Raw genomic sequence first — 14,478 nt, 5'->3', positions numbered from 1 at the left:
TCTGTGATACAACACAGCAGTAATGGGAGTTACTGAGACTTTAATGGAATTATACAAAAAGCAAGTGCTTATGCTTTTTCCAGGAAGGAAAATACAATTTTCCCAGAACAACCCAGGCATCACAAATTTGGAGGAGAAAGCTAATGACTTTCAAAAACGAATGTGTTTCTTCAACAGTGTTAAGGCTTCTATTCAGACCAAGCTGCGCTGACTGTCAGTGGGATGACAAACAAGTGGGTATTTTATGATACCCATATGGCTAGGGCATTTTTACTGATGCTGAGACCACTAAGTTGTTAAAAGGGAATGGTGGTGCTTTGCTGTTGAGCTCCACTTCTCTTAAACTGACGAATATTACTGGCTGCCTACAGCATGCTATGTTATGACCAGTCAGACGCAGAAGCGAATTGCCATGCCTAATCTTCCTAAAATCAAGATTTTTCACCCTTTCCTTGCTCATTTTTCTATATTTTGATCATCATTTCTACTTCTGTTCTTAGTGTAGGCCTTATCTCTACTGGTTAATTGATATTAGTGAGGAATTCATAAGAGTGTGGTCTAAATCTGGTAGATTTGTAATTTATTCTGACACTGCTTTTCTAACTACCACTTGCTGGAAACCTACTTTTATGCCTGATTTCTTCTGAATTTTGAATGGAATAAATCATTAAAAAAAAAAAGGCAGATAAATTCCTCACTCAGATGGCTCAAAATTAATTTTAGGATTAGAGAATGGGGTTCATTCTCTTGCATATACTATTGTAGTTCTACAATTGCAGAGTAGAAATTCTGCATTCTCAATTAAACCTCATGGTCAGATCCTAAAAGAAAATAATAAGAGACTTTCAGAGAGCATAGGAGCCGAGAAGAGTGCTTTGTGGATATGTGACAGAGAGAAAAGAAGATAAATGAAAGTGATGAACAAAGTATAACCTTTTTAAACATATTTTACTTTATTGTGTTTAGTAGTTATTGAAAAGGAGGCCCATAGCTAACCAGAGAAAATTCTGGAGCTATAAGAAAATAGGAAAATGCAGCCAACTCACAACTCTATTTCTGACATAAATGCTCACCTGAAGCAGCAATTCTGTACTGCTGTGGATGCAAAGTTATGAGCTATGAAAAAAGTGGTATATTTTACTTAAGTTTCTAGTAAAGCAGTCGAAGTTGGATAAATGATGTTGTATATGCTGTGTCAGCCCACAGTGACATTTGCGTTCTAAAAGCTGAACTAAGAGAAATTATTAGTAAAACTGCAGTAGGCAGAGGAGGTCACTGAGCAAACAGTGACTAGGGAGGGGGTAGCAAGGAACAACTGAGTAGAAAATGGCTAACCAAACATGACAGAAGTGTGAGAAGTAAGGAATAGGTGACAGAAGAGAAAGAGCTCACAGCAGAGAATCAGCTGCATCTTATAGAAGGGCTTGCTACCAGGCAAAACCTTGAGAACAGCAAACTATGAATGAGATGAATACTCCATAATCAAAAGAAAGCAACCAGCTGATTTAGCAGTTGCCTCATAATCTCATTAGAGAAGTATACTGTGAAATAGTTACAGCTATTGTGTATAAGATAGTTATCTTATGGATCTACTTTCAGATGGTTTTCCTTTTCTCTAGTTGATAAAATAGAGAAAATTAAGTCAACTGATTGACATTAGGAAGCAGAGAAAATCAGCTCCGTGAAACCAAAAGGTCTAATTCATTTTTCCTGAAGTTTCAAGATGAGGCCTGAGCTGTCATTTTATCAACTTTGTCGTAAAACAACATCCTTGTCCTGATTCCTGCACATCAGCCCTAACAGGCTAAGCTTGCTTATATTTGTCAAATGAGAGCGTAATTGGGATGAGCATTAGAAATGTGTTTTTTAGGGAAAGTTTAAACTGTGGTAAATATTCCCTAGCAATGTAGGAACAGAGATGGCTAAGATCTAAAAGAAAACAGAACAGTTGCATCTTTTTTAGCTATAGAGAGTACATAACCTTTAGGAATAGAAATATATATTATGGGCCTGGATAACCTGTACAAATTAAACTATCTTGTTCAAGCATGGCAAGACCCTGTTCTCCCAGAAAACAACTGGTTTAATGCACTTAAGCTACAAACTCCCTGTGGAAAGAAGGCAGTTAGTAATGGCTAACAATTACTTCAGCATACTCTTGGTCACCTTCTTCCTTTAGGCACTTCAGAAAACGATAAAGAGAGGAATGAAAGATGGATGAACTGTCTTAGTGATTACAGCTGGTGCTTAGTTGTCATCCTTCCAAACGGTCCAGTAGCCTCTGTTATATAGCCATGTTTGTTCTCAGCTTGAAAGAAGACGGGCTGCCAAGCACCTAGAAAGGATAACAGCTGTGAGCAGCTATCATTTTTGGCAAAAAAAAAATAGCTGTTAGCAGAGCATAAGGTATCTTTGAACAGGCAGAAAACAAGATCAATTGTCCTGATGACATGGGAGCTAGCCTATGGAGACCACAGGTTAGGCACCCAAAAATAAAGTAGGCAGACTGAAAGGAAATCTTTTCCACTGCACTTCTCAGTAACTTTAGTCTTTCACAACCCTAGTTTGAAATATGTTAGTGGAGAAAGAGTAAATCCAGCCATTTCCCATTAAAATTCTTTGTTGCACAGAAATAAAGTCAGAAGTGTATCTTGAAGGTTGCTTCCCTGCTTGGTTAATGACCATTTGTGCTTTCCTAAGTAGCATAGTCCGGGTTTCAGGAGTCAGTGCAAACACTGCTGGTATTCCGGTACTTAAGTCCACAGCTAGGAAACTTTTCCCTCTCCCAGCCTGTGGTACTCCATATTTCAGTGCTCTTCAGCCTTTCACACAGAAAAACAGTTGACGTTACATCCCTTACAATGTTGTTGTTGTTCTGCTTGAATTAGCATGTGTTGTGGTTTAAGCCCAGCTGGTAACTCAGAATCACACAGCCGTTCGCTCACCCTCTCTTTTCCCCCATCCTCCAGGTGAGATGGGGAGGAGAAATGAAAAAATGTAAACCTCATGGGTTGAGATAAGAACAGTCCAGTAATTAAAATACAATATAAAACTACTACGACCACTAATAATAATAATGATAAGGAAAATAATAAGGGGATAAAAACATAATATAAAACTAAAGAAGAAAAGAAAAAAAAACCCAAAATAATAAACACAAGTGATGCACAATTGCTTACCACTCACTGACAGATACCGAGCCTAACCCAAGAAGCGATCTGGTCCTTCTGGGTAACTCCCCACCCCATGTATATACTGGGCATGATGAGCTGTAGTATGGAATACCTCTTTGGCTAGTTTGGGTCAGGTGTCCTGCCTCTGCTTCCTCCCAGCTTCCCATGCGCCTCCTCACTGGCAGAGCATGAGAAACTGAAAAGTCCTTGACTGGGGCAAGCAACAACGAAAATACTGATGTGTTATCAGCATTGTTCTCAGACTAAAGCCAAAACACAGCACTGCACCAGCTACTAGGAACGAGAAAAATAACTTACAACTGAACCCAGAACAGCACAGGTTTAAACCACTTGCTTTGGAAACATGCTGTTTACTCTCATCAGTAGGTAGCACGGTTTAGCTTTGTATTTGAGACCTTTATAGAGAAAGGTTGCAATCTGAGGAAACACCTATGCCTGAAATATGTGAAATTTTAAGTTCACCCATAACAACATGTATCCATAACAACTCCATCTACAGTTGTTCATATAATTCTAGCAATTTAGGACTTTAGTCCCTATTATGTCAAACGTGGCTTTATTAAGGCTTACAGGACCAAATGCTACATTTTATAGACAAACCTGTGGATCACTAAGATAAGTAGAACATCTACAACTCATCAGTAATCTGCTACGGCTTCCACAGTGCATCCATGATGCATTCTGAAATAGGTCATCCAAAGAGGCTTCAAACTACGATTTTTTTTTCTTGGCTCTCTTACTCTCTCTTAATCAGTCCTGCGTGCTAACTTTTTCCAAAGTTAAAGATCAGGGGAATCAGCATAGGATAACATTTGTTTCAGAGTCTAGAAGGATGCCACAGGAAAATCATAAAGGGGATATCTCAGAAATAAAACATGATATGTCTCTTCTCTGTCTTTTACGACCATGGATGTCATTTCATGGGTCATTGTCACACACACAGACATGAGGGAGATAGTCCCACAACTGCATTATTGGTTGATGGTGCAAGAGAAATGTAAATAAAAGCTCAAACTTTAAATATGGATGATCTATTACTCAGTTACATATGCAAGGACGAATAAGAAGAGCAAAACACAAACCCATATCATTCAAAATAATTTCATCGCCATTAGTTCCAAATGCATGATCAATCTGATTGATTCTGATCTTGCTACAATAAAAATTATATTGAAATATTTTATACATTTATCTTTCTTTACAAGTAAAAATAATTTTACGTTGTATAGTATTCACTCTCACCCCTCAAAACTTGCCCTTTTTTAAATAGTACAAAAGTTTCTTATTTACCAGACCCTGACTCAGAAGCGTTATCCATTTCTACGAAGAAACACCACTACTGCAGAGCTTTGGAGCCACAGTGAGAAGTTGCTGTTCATGCTTCAGTTTCCTGAATATCTAGGAAACACCTAGAAATACCCATTAGTCAGTCTACATATAAGCAGCACTATGTCTGTTCAACTATTTGGCCAAACAGAGTAACACTCTCATGATGAAACCACTGAATCATCAAAATTATTTTTACATTTAGCTTAATTGCTTGACTAGCCTTAGATCCTCATCAGCAAATGAAAATAACTGAGTGTGTTTAGCTAAAGTAATGGCATTTCAGCCATGACCTTGCATGCCTAGCAACAGCCACCGCAGTATACTACAATGTGAAAGAGTCCAGAGTCTGATTGGAAGCATTTAAGCCCCAGACATCACTGCTAACAATGATTGTTAGTAGATGAAAGGCAATTAGAATTATAGGAAAGGAGTTAAGTGACAGGCCATAAAAATGAGCCATTCAATTGTTTTTATTATCCATGCAAAAAAAAAAAATCTTTCTATAAATATATAACTGCAGTTAATGAGGTCCTCCTTTACCTGACTCTTGCATTTAGTTTTCTTCTGAATCCTTTTATCCTTCCATACTCACTGAAGGAGCAGGAGATATAAGGGAGTCTCCTTTTGAAAAAAAAAAAAAATAATTTGCCTGCTCCTTACAAGCAAAACCTGTCTAAAGTCACAATTGCAGGCAAAGTAGACATTTTGTAGACATGTTTCAGCATCAAGTTTTTAGTGTCAAGTTTTCTACTTTTATTCTTTGTTACCTAACTTCAACCTCAATGGTTCTATAAGGAGAAATATCTTTTGCAAATGCTTTGAAAGACCTTGCCAATGTAGTATTAAAATGGGGGGGGGGGGGGGGAAGGGAAGGAAATCAGTTACCAAATAAGGAGGTTATCCAGAAATCTAGAAACACTATTTTATGTTTATTCATTATGAGAAATGAAAAAAAGGCATGGCAACAATCATATCAAAATGGTCTCAACAAGCCCTGGAAGCTTTACATTCAGATGGAAGCCAGAAAAATAAACCAACTGCTCAATTTTTCTTCCTTTGCTAATTTGAAGAAGAGAACGGATTTTTCTCTCAGGAGTACTTCGTATGTAAACTGGAGGCACCAACAGTGACAGAAAGTAGGCATAAAATTTAGTTCTGAACATAAGCTATCCCTTCTCCCAGTGTTTCGAGGGAGGGTTTGTTGTTTGTTTGTTTGTTTTTAGGAGAAAATGGAATTTTTTCATGTTTTCTGATCAAATACAGCCTTACCAAGTTGAAACGGGAACAGCATTATAATGAAAAATCAGGTTAAGTGACGAGAATCCAGTCAACTTAAAATTCCTATTTTGTACAATTGTACTGAGCATGCAACTATACAAGGATTATGCCTATTACAACAATGGTCAAAGTATGGGGAAGAGAACTACAGCGTGGAAAACAAATTTGCTTCAATTACAAGATAGTTATTCTGACAGAATAATGCACTGAAAACTTTTGGCCATAAGAGTGAGGGATAATTTGGCAGAACATAGCCCATAATTTGCAAATATCTTGGTATTTTCAGTCTAGAACTATCTCTGGATTGATGTCTGCTCAAAGTGCATCAAAATGCAAAAGAGACATTGAAGTTTGTGGGTTTTTTAGACTCCTGAAAGTCTGATTTATTCCCACTACAAAACCAAAAATGAAAACACAGGACTTGGAAATAAACAAATATTTTAAATTAAGACAGATATCCCCACAGTACTACAAGCTAAATTAAGAAATAAATAAATTCTCACTCCATGAATACCCTCATTTCATCTTTGCGTCTATGAAGACAGGCTCTATTTATTTCCATGGATACTGAGCACTACTTGGAAGTCATCACATAATTACCACTACAAATCTTCAGCAAAACTAACAGGGAGGTGGTAGTTACAAACAATTCATAATCCATGCTGGTTTTACCTAAATTGAAAACCACATTCTTCTGAATTTAAACGTTGTCTCTCTTGGGTTTCACTTCTATTTGAGCTGTTAAGATATTTGCTCTTCTACTAGCTACCTGAATGCAGGAGATAGACATGCCTTCTTTCTATTCATCTATAATCTATAGTCTTGGAAGGCAGATGCAGGGACTGAGAGAATGAAGACCTCAGGCCCACTGTAGGAGAGGAGCTGGTTCGAGACCATCTTAAAAATCTGAATGTGCACAAGTCCGTGGGTCCTGATGAGATCCATCCACGGGTCCTGAAGGACCTAGCAAATGAAGTTGCGAAGCCGCTGGCCATCATATTTGAGAAACCATGGCAGTCAGGTGAAGTTCCTGACGACTGGAAAAAGGGAAATATAACCCCCATTTTCAAGAAGGGGAAAATGGATGACCCGGGGAATTACAGAGCAGTCAGTCTCACCTCTGTGCCTGGCAAAATCTTGGAGCAGATTCTCCTGGATGGAATGCTAAGGCACATAAAAATCAATAAGGTGCTTGGTGACAGCCAGCATGGCTTCACTAAGGGGAAATCCTGCCTGAACCAATTTGGTGGCCTTCTATGATGGGGCTACAGAAATGATGGACAGGGGTAGAGAGTTGATGTCATCTACCTGGACTTGTACAAAGCGTTCGACACTGTCACACATAACATCCTTGTCTCTAAGTTGAAGAGACATCAATTGGATGGATGGAACACTTGGTGGATAAAGAACTGGCTGGATGGCCGCACACAAAGAGCTCAATGTCCAGCTGGAGACCAGTAACGAGTGGTGTCCCTCAAGGATCGGTGTTGGGATCGGTCTTGTTTAACACCTTTGTCGCTGATGACACCAAGCTGTGTGGTTCGGTTCATATGCTGGAGGGAAGGAATGCCATCCAGAGGGACCTCGACACGCTTGTGAGGTGGGCTGATGCCAACCTCATGAGGTTTAACCATGGCAAGTGCAAGGTCCTACACCTGGGTCGGAGCAATCCCAGGCACAGCTACAGGTTGGGCAGAGAAGAGATTCAGAGCAGCCCTGTGGAGAAGGACTTGGGGGTGTTGGTTGATGAGAAAATGAACATGGGCAGGCAGTGTGCGCTCGCAGCCCAGAAAGCCAACCGTATCCTGGGCTGCATCAAAAGGAGCATGACCAGCAGGTCGAAGGAGGTGATCCTGCCCCTCTACTCTGCTCTCGTGAGACCTCACCTGGAGTATTGTGTGCACTTCTGGTGTCCTCAACATCAAAAGGACATGGAACTGTTGGAACAAGTCCAGAGAAGGGCCACGAGGATGATCAGGGCACTGGACTACCTCCCATATGAAGACAGGTTGAGGAAGTTGGGGCTGTTCAGACTGGAGAAGAGAAGGCTGCGTGGAGACCTCATAGCAGCCTTCCAGTATCTGAAGGGGGCCTATAGGGATGCTGAACAGGGACTCTTCTTTAGGAGCTGTAGTGATAGGACAAGGGGTAACGGGTTAAAACTTAAACAGGGGAAGTTTAGATTGGATATAAGAAGGAAATTCTTTCCTGTTAGGGTGGTGAGGCACTGGAATAGGTTGCCCAGGGAAGTTGTGAATGCTCCATCTCTGGCGGTATTCAAGACCAGTTTGGATGAGGCCTTGAGTGATATGATTTAGCGTAAGGTGTCCCTGCCCATGGCAGGGGGGGTGGAACTAGATGATCTTCAGGTCCTTTCCAACCCTAATTATTCTATGATTCTATGATTCTATATTTAAACATTCTAAAGTAGTGGCAGGGACCTGACAAGGAAAGGAGATTAAGGTTTAAGGCTAATAATCAGCTATATCTTTTATTTCAAGCTTTACTTTGATTAAGGGAAATATCTGGAAAAAAGTACATTACCTTTTGTTTGGCAGCAGTGAAAGTGGGATAGTATAGCTTTTATTGCATTTAGGAGAAGTAACTGTCATTTGCTTCTTGTTCATATTTTAAATTTCTTACTAAAGCATAGTTTAGGTTTGTATAGAAGAGTAAAAGATAATATAAAACTTGTTCAAATTTTCTCAGTAGAAACTCTTTCCACCAGAACCATTACATCCTGTGAGGTATACAGATGCCATGTCTTTACATCTATTTACCTGCAAGAACTTTGGGTCATACATTTAAAAAATCCCTGTGATGATTTACATGTTGCAAAATATGCATGTGCAAACAAAAGCTGAGGGGAAGTTTAAATCAGCTCTCTCAGCCTCTTATGCACCTCCAAAACATCTCATTAAACTCAGAGAACAGGAAAGTCATCCCCATCTTCTATTAGTTCTTCCAACAGGTAAGAGCCTTTTTATTGTCTTTTGGCTCTTTCTCCTATCAACTTCATGCTCCCCTTCTTGGTTTGTTCTTTCTTACACATCTCTGTGAATGTGCTCAGTTCTGGACATTTCAAACACATCCTCTGTGGCTCAGGAAATTAATTAATTAATTAAATAATTAATTTAAAATGTGAGTATATTTGGTTTCATTTAGGGATAATCCAGTTTCCTCCCTTTATTTCCATAATTTCCCTGACCATGCAGGAGCTTTCCTTTATATTCTGCATTTCATATGGGCATTCACGCTGCTTACAATCCTTTACAAAATTGAGTCTCAATTTAAAAATTTTCATTTTGATGGTTGAAAGAATTTAATCTGCTTGATGTCCGAGCTCACACTCTATTTAAAATGGGTGGTAGATCACTCGGGTAATCAATACAGCTTTCCTTGTGCAGGCAGATGCCCATAAGAATGAGAAGGGAGGCATCTGAGACATAAATCTCTTGAGATTTCTTTTTAACAAGTTGTTAATTTTGGGAGCAGAGACAGGGAATGGCTCACATTAGTCATAAGGAAAATTAATGTGTTACTGTCTTTAATGGTGTACAAGGTATTGTTAAATTATTTGGAATTTCTTTATGCTCCCTTTAAGACTTATGCCACACGCCTAGAGAAGAAAGATAAATGTCTTCCCTTTAGTCAGCAGAATTCGTGATGGGCTGGGAAGAAGCAAAACCAAACAGAAGCAGTAAAGCATAAACTTGTTACTTAGATAACAAAAAAAAAAGGCATCTAATGGGGCAGCATAGCTCGTTCATTATTTTTATTGGCCTTGGAGTTGCTTAGATTTTTTTCCTTTATATATTTTCATAGAAGTAACTCCACTTGCCTTTCAGAGCACTAGCAGCTAATGTGCTTCCTCCCCCTTCAGTCTTGAGATAAAATACCCAGTAACACAACTAACATTTGCAGCAGCAAGACAAAGACTGCACAGTTCCCCAAGTCTGCAGCATTTGACTCAGAGTATGGACTGAAAGTGAAGGAACTCAATAGCACTAGTGAAGAAACAGATATATTTCTTAGGAGGACTTAGGACTTTATTGTCTGTGGCATTTCTCTAGACTCTATTCCCAAATAAGGATTTTCCTGCTGAAAGCATACTCCATTTTTATTTCTTTTCCCCAAGAGATTCTATGATGTTTTACTACTTTCATGTATAATGGTAGTACTGTCACTGTAATGCCATGTGAACCTCAGTATATTTGATATAGGAAACATTTATACTTAAGCTTTTATATCATAACACTCTAGACTCTCTTCTTTTATTTCCCCAATTCTTGAGGTTTTGTGAAGTCTTGACATCATTTAAACAAAATTATTGCACGTATATGAATGAGAATCTTCAGTAACCCAAACTATGCAAGGCAACATCCTATTTCATAGTGTCCCTACATGTTATGATCCTCACCGTCCTGGTTTTGGATGGGATAGAGTTAATCTTCTTCCTGGTGCAGTTTTGGCTTTAGTCTGAGAACAGTGTTGATAATAGATCAATGTTTTAGTTGTTGCTAAGTAGTGCTCACCGTGATCAAGGACTTTTCAGGCTCTCATGCTCTGCCAGTGATGAGAAGCACAAGAAGCAGTGAGGAACCAGAGACAGGACACCTGACCTAAACTAGCCAAAGGGGTATTCCATACCACAGCACATCATGCCCGGTATGTAAACTGAGGGGAGCTACATAGAAGGCTGGATCGCTGCTCAAGTTGGGCTGGGTTATCAGTTGGCAAGTGGTGAGCAATTGTATCACTTGTGTTTATTGTTTTTTTCTTCTTTTAGTTTTATATTCTCTCCCTTTGTTATTTCCCTTATCATTATTATTAGTACTATGTTATACTTTACTTTTTAAACTGCTCTTATCTCAGTTGTGTGGTTTTACATTCTTTCTCTTCACCATCCCACTGGGGCTGGGGTGAGCAAGCAGCTGTGTGGCACTTAGTTACTGGCTGGGTTTAAAGCATGACAATCCTTTTTGTCGCCTAACATGGGGCACTGAGGGTTGAGATAACAGACCTGCCCAGAGTGTGACAAAACAAATTTGTTATAAGCATCTTTTGTTTTGGTTTAATAGTCACTGGTCACAATGTTGACTTATTTGCTCTTGGAATTGTTGCATTTGGTCTCAGAATTTTGTTATGTCACACCTTACTTGCAGCCTATAGTCTGCTTTGGTGCTTATCGCCCTTGGGGCCTGGGCTATCATATCACAAGTCTCACTTTGTTATTGTGGCTTGTGATACAATAGAATTACTGATCATTAAACTGACCTGGTATGTGTTCTCATCACCTCCCTACTTTGGGAGCCATGTAGTGGGAACTATTAATAATTATGCCTTTTGCCTTTTCTCCTTGGAGCATCAAATAATGGAGGAGACCTCCTCCCACATATTCCCCTTCCCTACCAGGCTATTTACATAGCATTTGCGAATTCCAAAGATTTTGAGCATCTTTTGAGTACCTTTGAAACCAACCTGGTCCTCTTGCTGGGAGCCAGCATATTCCTGAATATGGCTCAGGTCTTGTTTAAGGTTAAACAACTATTTCAGAACACCACCAAGATATCTTCCCTAAGGCTGGACAGTTATGAGTGGCAGGGTGTGTGGGATAGCAATGAAAAGCCAAGGGAGAGCATGAATGATCTCCCTTGTAGTAGTAGTAGTAGTAGTAAGTGTCCCCCACTACTGCAAATTATGCAGTTGAGTTTCCCGCAGCTGGGGAAATCGCAGGGATCAGCACACCCAGAGTGCAGGTAATGGGCCCTGCCCTGGGAAAACCACCTGCCTGATCATGATGACTCCCCTGCCAGGAAGTATTACTATTTTAATGGTTCATTATTAACTTTATATTAACTACTAACTATTAATAGTGTTTATTATTATTATTATAGTTATTATTGATATGGTTTAAACCAAAACACTCACCATGCATACAGAGATAAGTCATGTGAACACTGTAGCTCAAATTCAAAATTACCTCAATAGGACAGGAAAAAACCTGTTCAGCTGACAGATGCCTTAATGTTTTTCTTAATTTCAGACAGCAGGATGCATGCATGTACACTCTACAGAGCTCATGTGTGATAAATCCAGTGTTTCTAGACACATCTCATATGTGCAGTACAGTATGCCTGCATGCATGTTATGGAGACAACAAAGTATCTTATAGGGATTCCTGTATGAATTGCACAGGAACTATCATACAGCTGGAAATCCCTAATCACCACCCAAAGTCCTCATATGCATTTTTCTGTCAGAAAGTAATTTAGGAGATATAAAAAAATTGGAGGCCTGTGACACCTATAAATTATAAATAGGGTTGTAATTAGTATTATCTTACATTGAATTATAATATAAGCATACTAAAACAGTGTAAGAGATCCCAACATATAAGTTTTGTGTATGCAATTTACCCAAGGCACAAAAAAAACCCAGGCATAGTTACATGTCAGACATGCAAGTAAAAAAAACAAAAGCACAAACCAAAAAAAACACTAAAACAAAAAATATTAAAAATAAATAATAAAAAAAAATTAAAAAAAAGCCAACAACAAAACTAAACTACAAAACAACAAAACAAAGAGTCCTTACAAAGAGGACAAGTTAAGCATAAGGGACTATAAACAGGCAGAACTTACTCCCAAATACACAAGAATGACTAGCAAAGCCAAGACCAAGATAAGCAGTACAGGGAGGAAAGGAAATGTCACCTTTTTGAAAGGGCAATAATCAAATAGAAAATTGAGGCAAAAGGAAGGAAAATCAGAGAAACTCACGGAGAGAAAGGACAGAAACTCACTTTGGTTTCAGTTTCACTTAATCAGATTTTCCAGCAAAACCAAGTTTGAAATGCTTTTCACATTGTCCTAAAAAGGTACCTAATGTAAAAAATTTAACACGTACCAAAATATGTTTGCATATTCAACATGAGCTAACAGTTCTGCTCAATGATAGTGAGATATCTTGAAATTTCTTTGATTTATATTTTGATTAATTACATTTTTCAGAATATCCCATCATTTTACTTGAGCTTTATATGCATTCTCTGACATCATAGATAACATCAACCTGTACTATACAAAATTAACTTTATAAATTAGAAACAGCTGTATGCTGAAACAGGAAATGCTGAGGTTTTCTGAGAAGCTGATAATATCCAGAAAGAAATGCAATATGTCCCATCAGCATGCATATATCCAGATAAATAGACATCATGTGGATAAATGATAATATCCACATAATATCCAGAAAGAAATGCAAGATGTTATCATCATTACTGTTTGCTACATTCAGTGCATTGATGAAAAGACTGCTCAGGTCACTGCCGAATCACATGGGTGCAATTCTATTTCATGACAGACATGACATATATAAACACTTTGCCTAGTGATATGGCCTTACTTTGACATAAATTCATTATTTGCTATACCAAAGTAGACACAGGGTCTGCCTGTGGGGAAAATGTACAATTGGCTTCTAAATCCATTGAACAGAAAATCAAGGAAATATAAACTCAGGGTGTGCCAAAATATTTTGTCCCTTGAAGGTAGTGAACCATTTACACAAACCAATTTACTCTTCGGGTTTGCAGACTAAGCTAACGCAGGGCTCACTAATGACTTATCAGAAGAATGGGAGAACAAGCTGAATGGGGAATCTTTTCAGTGCTGTCAGTGGTAAATTGGGTGTACCAGGATCACAATAAGAATACCAGAGGTCAGGATAATGTTAATTACCTTTGTTGACTTGAAAGGTTGGAATTTAGCTGGAAACAGGAAAGGTTTTAAGGAAAGCTTTTAAGCCTCAATCATTTTTGTATTTCCAGACAGCTACCACATCTTTGAAGTACAAGATGCCTTTTCATTTCACTGGAAAAGGAAGAGCCAAAAGGAAGAGTAATGTCATTGCCTATATTATCAGGGCATTCAATAATTATTCTTATGTTGACTATAAGGAACAGTATAGCAGAGGGAAGTTCCATCTGCAGCTTTCTTCAGTTCAATTTAGGTTAGATTAGTAAATTATTCTAAAGTCTTGGAAAAATTTTCATTATCCTATCCCTCAAATTGAAAACTTACACAAGTAGAGTGCTTCAAAAGTCACCTTTTGTTGTGCTGGCACATTGTAGCCTTTTTAGAAATTAAAATCATTAGTAATCTTCTGGTAAAAAAAAAAAAAAAAAGACTGATTTTCCTATATCAACCTTTCCATTAAATCCATGATTTGCATATGACAAAGACCCAGGAAAAGATTTAGAAATCTTCACTACCTGGTAATTTTACTTTTTTTTTTCTGTTTCTGGAAGCTCAGTCAGTGTTGGTGTCTTTATTTCATTTGAGCTTATTATGCACCTCCTACAGCATGCGCATAACCAAGCAATCCTATGGTAGCAGTTTTAGTGCAGGGCTAATCTAAATGAACAGCAGCCAATCCTCCATACAAAATTTTATAATACAGTTTTTGCTCACTTCTGAGACCTTTAATTACATTGCACAGCTGAGTCAGACCTGGCAGCCATCTTTTCGTTGAGAAGGGAATGTCTCCATCTGTTATGACAAATCCAGATGGCTACTTTTTGCAAGTGCTTTCCAGCTTGAAAAGGGAAATGTCAGGATTCTATGCCAATGATTCAGCATTTCAAAGCCCTAGGGAACAGGATATGTTTCCCAGA

At 38.5% G+C, this 14,478-nt stretch overlaps 1 pseudogene; it reads right to left on the bottom strand.

Moving 5' to 3' along the window:
• Positions 1-11,476: 11,476 nt before the first annotated feature.
• Positions 11,477-11,624, bottom strand: LOC133269835 (U1 spliceosomal RNA; annotated as a pseudogene).
• Positions 11,625-14,478: the final 2,854 nt, after the last annotated feature.

Source organism: Pezoporus flaviventris, unplaced genomic scaffold (assembly GCF_033815535.1).
Source record: "Pezoporus flaviventris isolate CSIRO_AGI_PZ_B2104156 unplaced genomic scaffold, CSIRO_AGI_Pfla_v1 ptg000015l, whole genome shotgun sequence".
Taxonomy (NCBI): Eukaryota; Metazoa; Chordata; class Aves; order Psittaciformes; family Psittacidae; genus Pezoporus; species Pezoporus flaviventris.
This window is presented reverse-complemented; position numbering and strand designations above follow the sequence as displayed.